The sequence below is a fragment of the Psammomys obesus genome, unplaced genomic scaffold, assembly GCF_907164565.1.
Source record: "Psammomys obesus unplaced genomic scaffold, mPsaObe1.curated_primary_1811, whole genome shotgun sequence".
Taxonomy (NCBI): Eukaryota; Metazoa; Chordata; class Mammalia; order Rodentia; family Muridae; genus Psammomys; species Psammomys obesus.
This window is the reverse complement of record NW_026596256.1, coordinates 6,217,087-6,230,539: the sequence shown is the minus strand read 5'-3', so window position 1 is coordinate 6,230,539 and position 13,453 is coordinate 6,217,087. Positions and strand designations below refer to the sequence as shown.

The window sequence follows — 13,453 nt, the reverse complement described above, 5'->3', positions numbered from 1 at the left end:
AGTTCTGGATCTATAGCATCCCTGTAGGGTTCTATGTAGTCCCCTTCATGCACTCTAGGAGTTCATTGTTTAGGTTGATATTGGGGTAGGCCAATTCAGAGCCCTGTCAGCCCACCAGCTCTCCGACTCTGACCCTCATGACCTCAGGGCTGGCTCTCACACCCTCATGATTGGATCACCCACAGTCCCTGGCAACCAGGCCCATCTTTACCCTGCTGTCTAGGTGAGGTGTAGGCCCTGCTCTCCTGAGTGTTGCAGTCAGTGAGGGACATGGTCTGTTCTCCCACTTTCATGACCTGGGGGCCCACTCTCCCACCTTGCCATTCATGGCGAGGGACGAAGGAAGGGAAGAAGGCTTCTCTACTCCATGTCACTGTCCAGCAGACTAGAGGCAGGTCCAGCTCTCCCATGCGTATGCCCTCAGGGCCTGCTTGCCTGTGCCCCAAATCAGGGCCAGCTATACTTTGCTGCCTGGGTGAGCTACAGGCCTTGCTCTCCCAAGTGCTGCAGCTGATTAGGGGCAGGGCAACTTTCCTGCTCTTATGACCTCAGGGCCTGGTCAGACTCCTGCAGCAGGTGGTGAGGGGTGAGGTGGAAAGAGCATGTCTCTCCCTCATTTAAGGCACTGCTCAGGAGAGAGTGGTAGTGCTAGCTCTCCCATGCTTGTGTTCTCTGGGCAGGCTCACCTGCAACTCCTGTGATGTGGAACTCCCGAAATGTTAGGGCCTGCTCTTATATATGTGTAGCTGGCTAAGGCAGGAGTCAGCTCTAATGACCGCAGGGCTAGCTCTCTTATGATACCCAGGTGAGGGGTAGGACCAGTTCTCCACAGCCCTCAGACATCAACATGTCCCGGGGACTACCACAAAAGGCATCTGAAAGACTCTACCTAGCAGTGTTTCAAAGCAGACACTAAAACTCATAACCAAACCCTCGGCAGAGTGCAGGGAATCATATGAAAGAAGGGAAGTTAGTATGATATGGAAAGGATAGGAGCTCTACAAGGACCAAATATATCTGGGCACAGGGTCTTTTCTGAGACTGACACTCAACCAAGGACCATCTATGGATATAACCTAGAACTTCTGCTTGGATGTGGCCTGTGGTAGCTCAGTAACCAAGTAGTTTTCCAAAGTAAGGGGAACACGGACTATTTCTAACAGGATCTCAAGGGCAGGTTGTTTGACACCCCCCCCCCCCTGGGGAGGAGCAGTCTGTTAGGCCACAGAGGAGGACTTTGCAGCCAGCCCTGAAGATACCTGATAAAACAGGGTCAGATGAAAGGGGAGGAGGTCCTCCCCTATCAGGGGACTTGGAAAGGGGCAGGGAGGAGACCAGGGAGGGAGTGTGGGGTTGGGGAGGGAATGAGGGAGCGGGATACAGCTGGGACACAGAGTTAACAAAATGTAACTAAAAAGAAAAATAAAATAAAAAAAAAATGTAAAAAAAAAAAAAAAAAACATGTCCCGGGGAGGCCACTCAGACCAGGGATGTCTGCTTGGCCTTTTGGTAACAGACTCCTGCTGCTGCAGGGCCAAGGACTCAGACATGGTAGTACAGGCCAGGACCCCACCATGATCCAAGGAGGTGTCACCGGCTACCTGACTACCCTTGAGTCTCCAGTTCTGCCTGTCTTCAGTGTGACCATATCCTTCTGTTTGTTTCTCTTTCTGTTTCATTTCTCCACTACTTACTTGCTCTTCTTAGTGTCACTCAGGGACTCTGAGTACCTGGGATCATCTCAGGAGTGGTCTCAGGAGCGCTATGCCCTGCTCGTACTTTATGGCTCTGGGCAGTAGTCATCTCGGGCATTGTCTGCCTCCACCCCCCCTTTGGTGGTCCTCTAGGGCTCACTATTTGCCCTGCTTGCCCGAGTGGCCCTGTGTGAGGGTTGTCTGTCTTAGGCTCACTTTTGCCCAGGGCCAGCAGTCCCAGGCCTGCTCCCTGACCTGGGAGATCACCCAGGCCTGCCTGGTGCTGGACTGCTAGTCATCCCAGGCTAGCTCCCTGCTGGGCCCCCTGGCTGGAGTGGTGGTCATTACAGGCTCGCCTTTTTCAGAGAAGGTTAGGTTACTAGCCATTCAGATGTTTATAGGTGAGAACACTGAGTGTAGACATAGCTTCTTGCCTCTCCGTCAACTACTGTTGCACATGTGACACAGCGACCACACCTGCAGCACCTCTAGGCACAGGATTAGAGAGAATTTTAAAACATGGCATAAATCTGTTAAAGTAGCCAGTGAAAAGGTAAGAAACACTGGAATAGAAACATGGTTTAAGAAATGCATCGTTGTTTATATTATTAAGCTTCTGTCAGTATGGTGATAAGTTGGTACTAAAGATTTATTGTACAGCTTGTGATCTTAAGTAGTGATGAGGCTATTTTTTTTCTTTTGTTGCTGTAACAGAATAGTTGAGGTTGGGTGGTTATTATATAGCATAGAAATATATGTGGCTCATAGTTGTAGAGGCAGAAGGGTTCAAGATTGGGTGGCTTCTGGTGAAGGTTGCATGCTTTCTGTATTGTGCAAAGTAGAGAAGCAGGAAGATGAACATGAAAGAGAGAAAACCCTGTACAACATTCCTCATTAATGTATTCCATGAGAGCTAAATTCACTTGAGCAGAGAAAAACATTAAGACATTCCTAAGGGCTCCATTTCTGTTAGCCAAAATCTTCCCAATGGGCCTCACATCTCTAGCACTACAGCATGAAGGAATTAAGGTTTTAACTGGGGGTGGGGAAAGGTTTGTGCACTGAAATCCACTAGGCAACAATATGCTAGGGGAAATAGACAATTCTATAACTATACATACCCAAATATGTAAATATAATAGGCAGCAGGTTAGACATGTAGGACAAAAGTATATGGAAAAGGAGAAAGACTTTAGTCTCTGTAAGCAGTAAACTTTCTCTAAAAATACAGAATTTGTATACCTTGTGTGCCACATGGCATTCATTGCAACTATTCAACACTGTGATGGCAGTTCACAGGCAGTCCTATAAATGAGAATGCTTTATTTTTAAACACCGATTTTCTGACACCAGTTAGGTATTCTAGAATTCATCAGTAGGACTGATGCTCACTGAAGTTAGTGTAGAACATTGAAAGTTGAGGGCAGAATCCTCCATTTTCAACTTAATTACTAAGATTAGTATAAATCCCGCAAGTTAAAGAACTCACATTTTAAGACTGCCTGCCTGTACTTCTGCCCTGATGACTATGTGTTCAGAGGTTCTCTCAGGCTTAATAATTGACAGAATTCGTAAATGCCATGCTTAGAATTACAATTGTATTTTTAACTCAGAAATTACCACTGAAAAAATATACCCACACCCCTCAAGCATTTACTATATAAATTGTCTGGGAGTGGTGGGGTGCTCTGAGCACTCTCCTCATTCCAGAATTGGGTGTTGGTACGCTCAAGGTTGTTCATGAAAATCACAAGGCTGTGAGCCTTGGATAGAGTGATGTAGGTGTCCTGTTGATGGCTGAGTATCCAACATTCATTTATTATTAGTTCTTTGATAGCAGTTACGAGTCATTATAGACTGCTAGAAAATAAAGCTTCTTTGATGAGAATTGATGGCAGCACTAATCTGTGGGCACAAGCATAGTGATTTCAAAGGCAATTTGATGGTCATATCATGGCTATTTAGCAAAACAGTAGCAGTAGCTTCTGTACTGAGGCCAGTGACCTTGCCAGCTGTGGGCATTTTGACTAGGTTTACAGTATTACCCATGAATTTCCTTCTGTAGAGCAGGTATCAAATCCAATCAGAAAATGATTGGTTACTTCCTAACATTTGCTACTATTGCATGAGTAGGCTTCAACTTACCTTGCTGTTCCATGTTGTGCACACAAAATCCACAATTGAGTGTTAAAAATGATACCTCAACCTTGATGATATAGAGAAAATTGTTTTGGTTCATTGGTGTTAACCTTAGACGTTTTCTTAAAAAGTACTTAGTGAGCCATCACAGAAAATTATGAACACATGTGTGTTGGGAACTGCTGTTCTACCAGCTGCTTTGATATTTAAATCTCAGCAGAAAGACTGCTTTTACCAGGCCTTCACTGAAGTCAGTGAAGAATTTCCAAGTCTGTCTCCTTTTGTTTGAGACAGCAGGTGGGATACCTGTAAGGTTATGGGACAAATTAAATAATGATGATTAGGCATGCAACAGATCTTCTATATAAAAGAGGTTTATTAGGCGGATATGGAGAGAGAGAGAGAGCGAAGGAAGAGCAGGGAGAGCAGGACATGGGGAGAAAGAGAGAGAAGGAAAGAGAGAGCCCCCCCCATAGAGAAAGAGGAGAAGGCCAAGAGGCCTGGAGCAAGAGGGACCAAGAGAGAAAGGACCAAGAGAGGGACCACGTGTTGGGTTGTCCCTTTAAGGGGCAAGGTAACCACGCTTTCCAGGTGTGGCCACCTGGCCATCTACACATGATGACATCACAAGTTGCTAGACATTGCAGAAGCAAGTTTGGTTCCTTGTGAATTTAACTCATTGTACTGAAGTGCATTTACTCTGGCTTAAAAGGAGTCTGAAATAAAGCAAGGTGTCTAGTTTCCACTAGAGCCTCTCGGAAATATCCCATGTGTTGTGTGTTGGTTTATTAATTTTAGTCCTCATTCCCAACTCAAGAACTGTTTGGCTCTGTCTCTGGGCTCCAGCAGATTGATGCCCAATATGGGGCTTGAGATACTGGGGAATCAATGAAGGACATTGTGGGTGTTGGCAAGCTGGAATCATTAAGTAAAAAGGGTGCGATGAGTAAATCCGAGAATAAAAATGGGACAAGGCAGTAGCCTCGTGTTTTTTGTATGAAATGTAATTAAAGATAGTCTGTATATGCGGCAGGAAATTGAGAAAGTTAAACTTTCATGCTTAGAGAAAGAGGTTAGAAAGGAGGCTTTGAGACAAAATGAGAGTAGACCATCAGCTCCTCCAGAGGAGTTAAATTTCCCTCCTGATGATAGTAATTTCTTGTCAGAAGAAGACTGTGAGGATGACTTAGATCCTGATGAGGTTGCAGAATTGGAGGAACAACCAGATCAGTATTATTCTGAGAGATACCCTCCGATTCAGGCTATGCATGTTAAAAAGCGTAAGCCTTGGCAAAAAGAAATTAAAAAGTTGGAATGGGGCTTGGAGGAAATAAACAGAAAAATTGGAGAACTAACTACTAGGGAAAATGAGCCTCCATACCCCACTCCAACTCCATCATTGGTTGTAGTCTTGGTCCTTCCTCCTGGGACTGCTACAGTAGCAGTGGCCCAAAAGACAAGGGGACCTTTTCCTTTGTCCACTGTATGGGCAACTGTATCGTCCTTACAAGCTTCTTTACAAGAAGCTAGGTAAATGGAGAAGATATAACTGAGTTTTATGCTTTTCCATTGCTAGAGCAGCATGATGGACAAGGTACGATGGCGAGAATCCATGCCTATACCTTTTAAACAACTAAAAGAATTAAAATCTGCATGCTCTCAATATGGTCCTTTAGCGCCTTTTACTCAGGCTCTGTTGGAGTCCTTGTCTACTGAGACCCTCCCTCTGCCCAGGGGACTGGAAACAATTAACAAGAGCATGCTTCTCAGGAGGAGGTCATTTATTATGGAAGTCAGAATTTGCAGAGCATTGTCAAGTTACAGCTGAACTTAATCGAGCTCAGGGAATTCCTAAAACTTATGACTTGCTTGCTGGAGAAGGAATCTACAGGGAAATTGGATTTTGATGTGGCAGTTTATGCTCAAGTGAATGCTGGTGCCCGAAGGGCCTGGAATAAACTTCTATAAACAGGTAGGCAGGTGGAGGATTTGTCTAAAATGTGTTAGGACAAGATTAATGCAAGCAGCAAACCGATTTATAAGCAATGAAAATTCTAGATTATTATTAGTAAAACAATTGGCTTATGAGAAAACTAACAGTGCCTGCCAAGCAGCTTTGAGACCCTTTAGGAAGAAAGCAGCTACTTCTGATTATATTAGGTTATGTTCTGACATCTGGCTGTCTTCTACATCTACTCCCTGTTCTACATCAGGGAGTAGCAATGGCTGCCACCCTACAAGAAAAGACTATTAAAGAGGCAGCTTCTCAGTTTTTCCAGTACAAAAGCTAATGGCTAATTCTTCTACAAAGCTTCTATGGTCATAAAAATCAGATTCAACAAATACCAAGATGTTTTGTCTGTCTGTTTTCAATGTACAAGTTTACCATGATTATTGGTCATTATGTTTAAAAACTGTAACATAAAGTTAACTTACTTAAAACCTAGGGTTGGAACCATTCTAAACAACAAATGGACGTTACTCATATCCCAAAATTTTAAAAACTAATGTTTTGCTACAATTGGTATTCCTTCCATTATAAAGACTTATGCACTACATATATTGGTCAAGCTTTTCAACATTTTTATAAGTCATAAAACAGGCATGCCATATAATCCTTAAGACCAAAAAATTATGGAGCCCGCCCATGGATCTCTTAAGAACCAATTGCAAAAAATAAAAAAGGGGGAGTCATAGCTCCAAATCTTAATCATGTTCTCTGTATTTAAAATTTTTTGAATGTGGATATTCAAGGTTGTTCTGCAGGTGATCGATTGTGGCATCCTAATATCAAAGATAATTATGCCCAAGTAAAATGGAAAGATCCGATTACTGGAATATGGCAGGGCCCTGACCCCATATTAATATGGAGAAGAGGGTATGTTTGTGTTTTTCCACAGGATGCAGAAGGAGCCAGGTGGATCCCAGAAAGGCTGGTGCCCTTTGCAGGAATTGTTTCCTGGAAAGAGGATGTTCCCCCTGTAGACAATCGAGAATTCTGTACTGACTGAGAACAGAAAGCTGCATTGGACTTAAGCTCCTGACCCACCTTTGTTTCATTCTGCTCCTAGGAGAAGATGTCATGCAGAGAAACTTCTTATACAATGGCCTGGATTTAATTGTTCTGTTAATGAGGACAATTCTCAACAAAATCAGAAAGAATGAAAAAGAGGACTGGCTATGGGACTTTAGTCTGATTCTGGTTTTCAGCAGACCAAAACAAGAAACTCTTGGGAGGCCCTGTAACTGCCAATGTAAATTCTCCTTATGCCTTGTTGTTTGTAAATGTTCACAAGATTCAAACTTTAATGTTTCTTGCCATCAATGTAAACTAACAAACTGTATTACTAAACTTCCAAATGATTCTGATTGTTCGACAGCCTTTTACTATGGTTCCTGTAAATATTTACACAAGGAGTTATCTTTTAAGTCACTTTTATGGAGTGTTATTTTGGACTTGGCTTGTTATTAGGAGCTTATCTCCTATAGGTGACAATTAAAACCTTCATGAAGGGCTTTTAACCCTAGCAGAGATTGGTAGCCAATGGTGAGTATGGTTTCTCTAAGGTATATTCAACCTAAGACAGGGCATGAATGATGGAATTTATATACCAATGATGGATTAGAATATCTCTTAAAAGAGAGACAACCTAAAACAGGCACAATCTTCTGCTCCATATCTCTTAAGATATGGTCAATTTTTAAAAAATAAAAAAGGGAGACCTGTTGGGCACCGCTGTTCTACCAGAGGTGCTTTGAGATTTAAATCTTAGCAGAAAGACTGCTTTTACCAGGCCTTCACTGGAATCAGCGAAGAATTTCCCAGTCTGTCTCCTTTTGTTTGAGACAGCAGGTAGGATACCTTGTCATATCACACCTCTTGTTTTACCTTCTTGTGAATTTAACTCATTGTACTGAAGTGCATTTACTCTGGCTTAAAAGGAGTCTGAAATAAAGCAAGGTGTCTAGTCTCCACTAGAGCCTCTCGGAAAGGTCCCACGTGTTGTGTGTCGGTTTATTAATTTTAATCCTCATTCCCAACTCAAGAACCATTCGACTCTGCCTATGGGCTCCAGCACATGTGCCCCACCTAGTACTGTGTTTTAGTATCTGAAGATGGAAATAGAAACAATAAAGAGACTACAAACTGAGGAAATCCTGGATATGGAGAATTTAGGGAAGAAAACAGGAATTACATTGTTAAAGATTGTCAACAAAGTACAAGAGATGGAGGGACAAATTTCAGGTGTAGAAGATACAGTGGGAAAAATTGATTCATACGACAAAGAGAATGTTAAATCTAAAAATTTCCTGACACAAAACATCCAAGAAATCAAGGATACCATGAAAAGATGACAGACACCTAAGAATGTAGGAATACTCCTAGGCATATATCCAAAAGAGGCTCAAGTACACAATAAGGACATTTGCTCAACTATGTTTGTAGCAGCCTTATTTGTAATAGCCAGAAACTGGAATCAGCCAGATGCCGCTTAACTGAAGAATGGATGCAGAAACTGTGGTACATCTACACAATGGAGTATTAATCTGTGAGCTGTCTCAGAAGCAGAAAGACACACACAGTATATACTCACTCATATAGACATATAACATAAAATAAATCTACTAAAATCTGTACATCTAAAGAAACTAATCAAGAGAGAGGACTCTGACTAAAACGCTTAATCCCCATCCTGAAAGGCAAAGAGGATGGACATCAGAAGAAGAAGAAAACAGGAAACAACCTAGGAACCTGCCACAGAGGGCCTCTGAAAGGCTCTTCCCTGCAGACTATCAAAGCAGACACTGAGACTTACGGCCAACTGTTGGGCAGAGTGCATGGAATCTTATGTAAGAAGTAGGAAATAGTAAGATCTGGAGGGGACAGGAACCCCACAAGGATAGCAACAGAACCAGAAATTTGAACATAGGGGCCTTCCCAGAGACTCATACTCCAACAAAGTACCAGGCATGGAGAAAACCTAGAACCCCTGTACAGATGTAGTCCATAGCAGTTTGGTGTCTAAGTGGGTCACATAGTAATGGGAAGAGGGACTGCCTCTGACAAAATCTGATTGGCCTGCCCTCTTATCACCTCCCCCTGAAGGGGGAGCAGCCTTATCAGGCCACACGGTAAGATGACAATGCAGCCACTCCTAATGTGATCTGATAGACTAAGATCAGAAAAAAAGAGAGGAGGGCCTCCCCTATCAGTGGACTTGAGGAGGGGCATGGATGAAGAAGTGGGAGGAAAGGTGGATCTGGGAGGAGAGGAGGGAGGGACTTATGGGGGGGGGGATGCAAAGTCAATAAAGTGTAATTAAAAAAAAAAGGATGTAGGAATAGAGGAAAATGAAGATGCCTATCTCCAAGGCCCAGAAAGCATATTCAGCAAAATCATAGAAGAAAATTTCCCCAATTGAAAGAAAGAGATGCCTCTAAGCATACAGGAGGCTACAGAACACCTAATAGATTAGACCAGAAAAGAAAATTCTCCTGCCGGATAATCAAAACACTGAATGTACAGAACAATAACCCAAAAAAAAAAAAAAAAAAAAAAATTAAAAGCTGCAAGGGAAAAAGGCCAAGTAACAAAGAGAATAATACAAAGAATCAACAAAACTAAACTGCTTCTTTAAGAAAATAAACACGGTAGACAAACCCAAAGCCAAACTAACTAAAAAGCCAGAGAGACACTATCCGAATCAACAAAATCAGAAATGAAAAGGGGGACATAATAATAGACATTCAGGAAAAATTATTAGGTCTCATTTTCAAAGCCTATATGCCACAAATATTTAAAAACCTTTTGAAATGGACAAGTTTCTTGACAGATTCCACTCACCAAAGTTGAGTCAAGATCAGGTAAACAAATGAAATAGTCCTATATCCCCTAAGGAAATAGAAGCAGTCATCAAAAGTCTCCCATCCAAATAAAGCCCAGGACCAGCTGGTTTCAGCACAGAATTCTACCAGACTTTCAAAGAAAAGCAATACTCTTCAAATTATTACAGAAAAATGGAAATGGAGGGAACATTACCAAACTCATTCTGTGAGGCCGTAGTCACCTTGATACCTGAACAGTATGAAGACCCAAGAAAGAAAGAGAATTTCAGACCAAATTTTCTTAAGAACATGTACACAAAAATACTCAATAAAATACTCACAAACCAAACCCAAGAACATATGAAAAATATTATTTACTAGGACCAAGTATGCTTCATCTCAGGCATGCAGGGGTGGTTCAAGATATGGAAAATCAACAATGTAATCCACCATATAAACAAACTGAAAGAAAAACCCACATGTTTATCTCCTTAAATGCTGGAAAAAGCATTTGACAAAATCCAACACCCATTCATGTTTAATGTCTTGGAGAGATTAGGGAGCATACCTAAACATAGTAAAGGCAATATACAACAAGCCTATAGCTAATATCAAACTAAACGAAGAGAAACTTAATTCAATCCCTCTGAAATCAGGGACAAGACAAGGTATGATTTCATCCATGGCACCCGTAAGGGGGAGGAAGGGGTTAAGGAAGAGAGAGAGGGACAGGGACATTAAGGAAGAGGAGGAATGGCTCTAATAGGAAACCTCACAGCCTTTAATCCCAGCACTCAGGGAAGCAGAGGCAGGCCCACTGATCCCTGTGAGTTATAGTCCAGCCTGGTCTACAAAGTGAGTCCAAGAAGGCCAAGGGTATACAGAGAAACCTTGTCTTGAAAAACATGCATGCACATGCGCGCGCGCACACACACACACACACACACACACACACACACACACTTATTTACCTTCAGCCAGGCTCACCTTTCACATTTTGCCTCACATCTCAACAATGCATTATGAATTGAGCCCTCATAATGCAATACCTTCCAAAAAGGCTTACCTTTGACAATTGATTTGAACATTGAATTGAGAACCAACACTCGAACATTTTACAGGATACTTCATATCTAAACTGTACTAGAAACATCAATAATAATGAAATCATTAAATGATGAGTGACAATTAAATTAAGCAAACACATGACAAGAGGAGGGGATCAGTAAAAGAACATGGAATAAGTTAGAGAACATATCTCTTTTTGTAAGGAATCTTCTACACATTTACAGTCAAAAAACAGATTTGGTAAGCTACAGTTTAAAAATTAGTGGTGAACATTGAACATACTGAACTGAAATGTAAGATTAACTTTTGACATAAAATATGCATTTTGACAAAATGGAAATTAAAATACAGGGAAAAGGGTGTAAGTTCAATTATTACATTAAAATGATACTTGAGACTGAATGATGTTGTCTTAAAATGGTGTTTTGGAAGGGCAGAGGACAGGAAGTAGAGGAGCTACCACCCAACTATAATAGTATTCACAGTTGCATCCTTAGGAGTACTGAGGCAGTACTACAACAAAAGAGCTTGCTACAAAAAAAAAAAAAAAAAAGTCTTTTTGAGTTCCATAAGGAAAAAAGAAACTACAGGAAATAAAGTGGAGCCTGATATTCTTTTGGAAGTGTTATTGTGAAACAACTAGGCTTAACTGAGAAGGTTACTCATGTTAATGAAAATGAGCTCATTTCATCTTTAAAAATGTCAAGTTGGTTAATAGGATCTGTCCTGTGTGGCAGATGTGTGTACTGGGTATGCAGTGACTTAAGCCCATAATAAGAAGCATAGTCAAAGGAAATGTGAATAAAGTGACAGGAGGGATAGATTTCATTTTTGAACAAGATGGGCTTTAGTTATAAAACATTAAAAAAAAAGAAAGGCAATAACTCCAAAAATAGGAGAATTATTCTTGTTCTTCAGAATATTCAAGAATAATGAAACATTGGTAATTGGAGGCTTTAACATTCTTCATTCCAGATGCCTTAGATTCACGAAACATGTAGAAGTGTTAACATAATGTACATCAAAATGTAAACCCTTATTTTGGGGACCATAATGTTATTTTAATTTGCTCTTTGACATTAATGAACATTGAATGTACCATAGATTAACAAAATTCCCATACATTCTGAAGACTTGGAATACAAATATTTCTCCACTTCTCATGAACCCTCATACACTGAAAATGTCTTCAGTAAAAAGTGTATACAATCCATCTACCACAATGTTAATGTGATAGCTTGCTGATGATAACTATTTTTTATTCTTGTAATCATATGGCTGACCAGGAGATGGCTGACCAGCATTCAAAGAATATCTTACCACATATGTCAGTTGGAGACAAAATCAGAGTCCTAAATTTTGATTTCTACCTAAGACCTGTTACTTTCATACCACCATAAGGTGAAAATTTTATAAATGGAATTATAAGTCATGGGAACAGATGAAATGAAAACATCCTTCTCTAATACAGTTAGTTAGGAATGAACACACTCAATCCAAAATCACTAAGAAAAACTAGGCACAGAGAGACAGATAAAAACATGAAGATGTTAAAAGTTTTGATACATTAGTAAGCAAAATAAATGATGGTGGCATGTATTTAACATTAAATGAATATGATTGTATTGTGGAAATAAAAAAATGCTAAGGTGTATGCATTTTGCAAGAGCACATGTGGTAATAAGAAAAAAAGTGAAATAAGAGCTAGGCAAATTGCAATCTAGTCCTTCCCCTGTAAGCAGCAGAGCACTTTATAAAAAGAAATTATAGAAATGTGTCTTAATGCTAAGAGGATAAAGAGCTCACAAAGTTAAAGTTACATTTAAGTTCATGCATATGGAAGTAATTGAAGTGGAATGAGTTTTTATCAGCTTTGTAGTTGTCTTTACCTCCTTGACATTTGCAGCCACTCATTTCTTCCTTAACTTGAATCTGAGTCTAGTTTAGACTTGTAAGATGCCTGATCTTTTAATATAGATCATATAGGTTGCATTTAAGTGTTTTCACATTGCGAAATGTTTTACATAGGTTTCTGTGATCAAAAACGAAATTAAAGGGAAACAACTCTGGACAACGGACTGGACTGGACTGGTGTGTCCCTGACAATTATTATTGTTTCTGATGAATCTGATTTGTTATTGTGCTTAGAGGCCTCTGTTACATTTGGGAAGCAATTCTTGTAGGTGTTAAGAAATGGTATATATTACGTACTATTCCCTCATGTTCAGGAGATGTCTTCTTCAGCTTATATGCATATAACTGAGCCTTTGGTTTATTACATGGTAATATATTATTGTATATTACATATAGAATTTTTGAATTCATAGACCGTAGTGTTTTGAATAGGAATGGCCTCCAGAGACTTGTGTGCGTGTGAATGCTTGGCCCATAAAGAATGGCACTTTTGGAAGTAGTGGCCTTGTTCGAGTAGGTATGGTCTTGTTGAAGGTCATTGTAGGGCTTTGAGGTCCCATATGCGCAAGCTATACCTAGTGTGGTAGTTTCCTTCTGCTGCAGATCAAGATGTAGAAATCGTAGCTACTTCTCTATCACCAGGTCTGTCTGCATGAACCATGTATCTTGCCATGATGATAATGTACTGAATCTCTGAAATTGTAAACCAGCCACAATTAAATGTTTTTTTTTAAAGAGTTATAGAAGTCATGGTTTCTTTTCACCGCAATAAAACCCTTAACTAAGACATATAGAAGACATATAAATTTATT

General features: G+C 40.5%; 1 protein-coding gene and 1 non-coding gene across 2 annotated transcripts in view; one reads left to right on the top strand and one right to left on the bottom strand.

The window, feature by feature from the left end:
- Nucleotides 1–13,453, top strand: part of Nbea (neurobeachin) — a 509,877-nt gene that overhangs the window by 23,658 nt on the left and 472,766 nt on the right. The window lies entirely within an intron of this gene.
- Nucleotides 2,062–2,193, bottom strand: LOC129668821 (small nucleolar RNA SNORA17). The gene has a single exon (XR_008718976.1). It is a non-coding gene; the product is annotated as a small nucleolar RNA SNORA17 (small nucleolar RNA).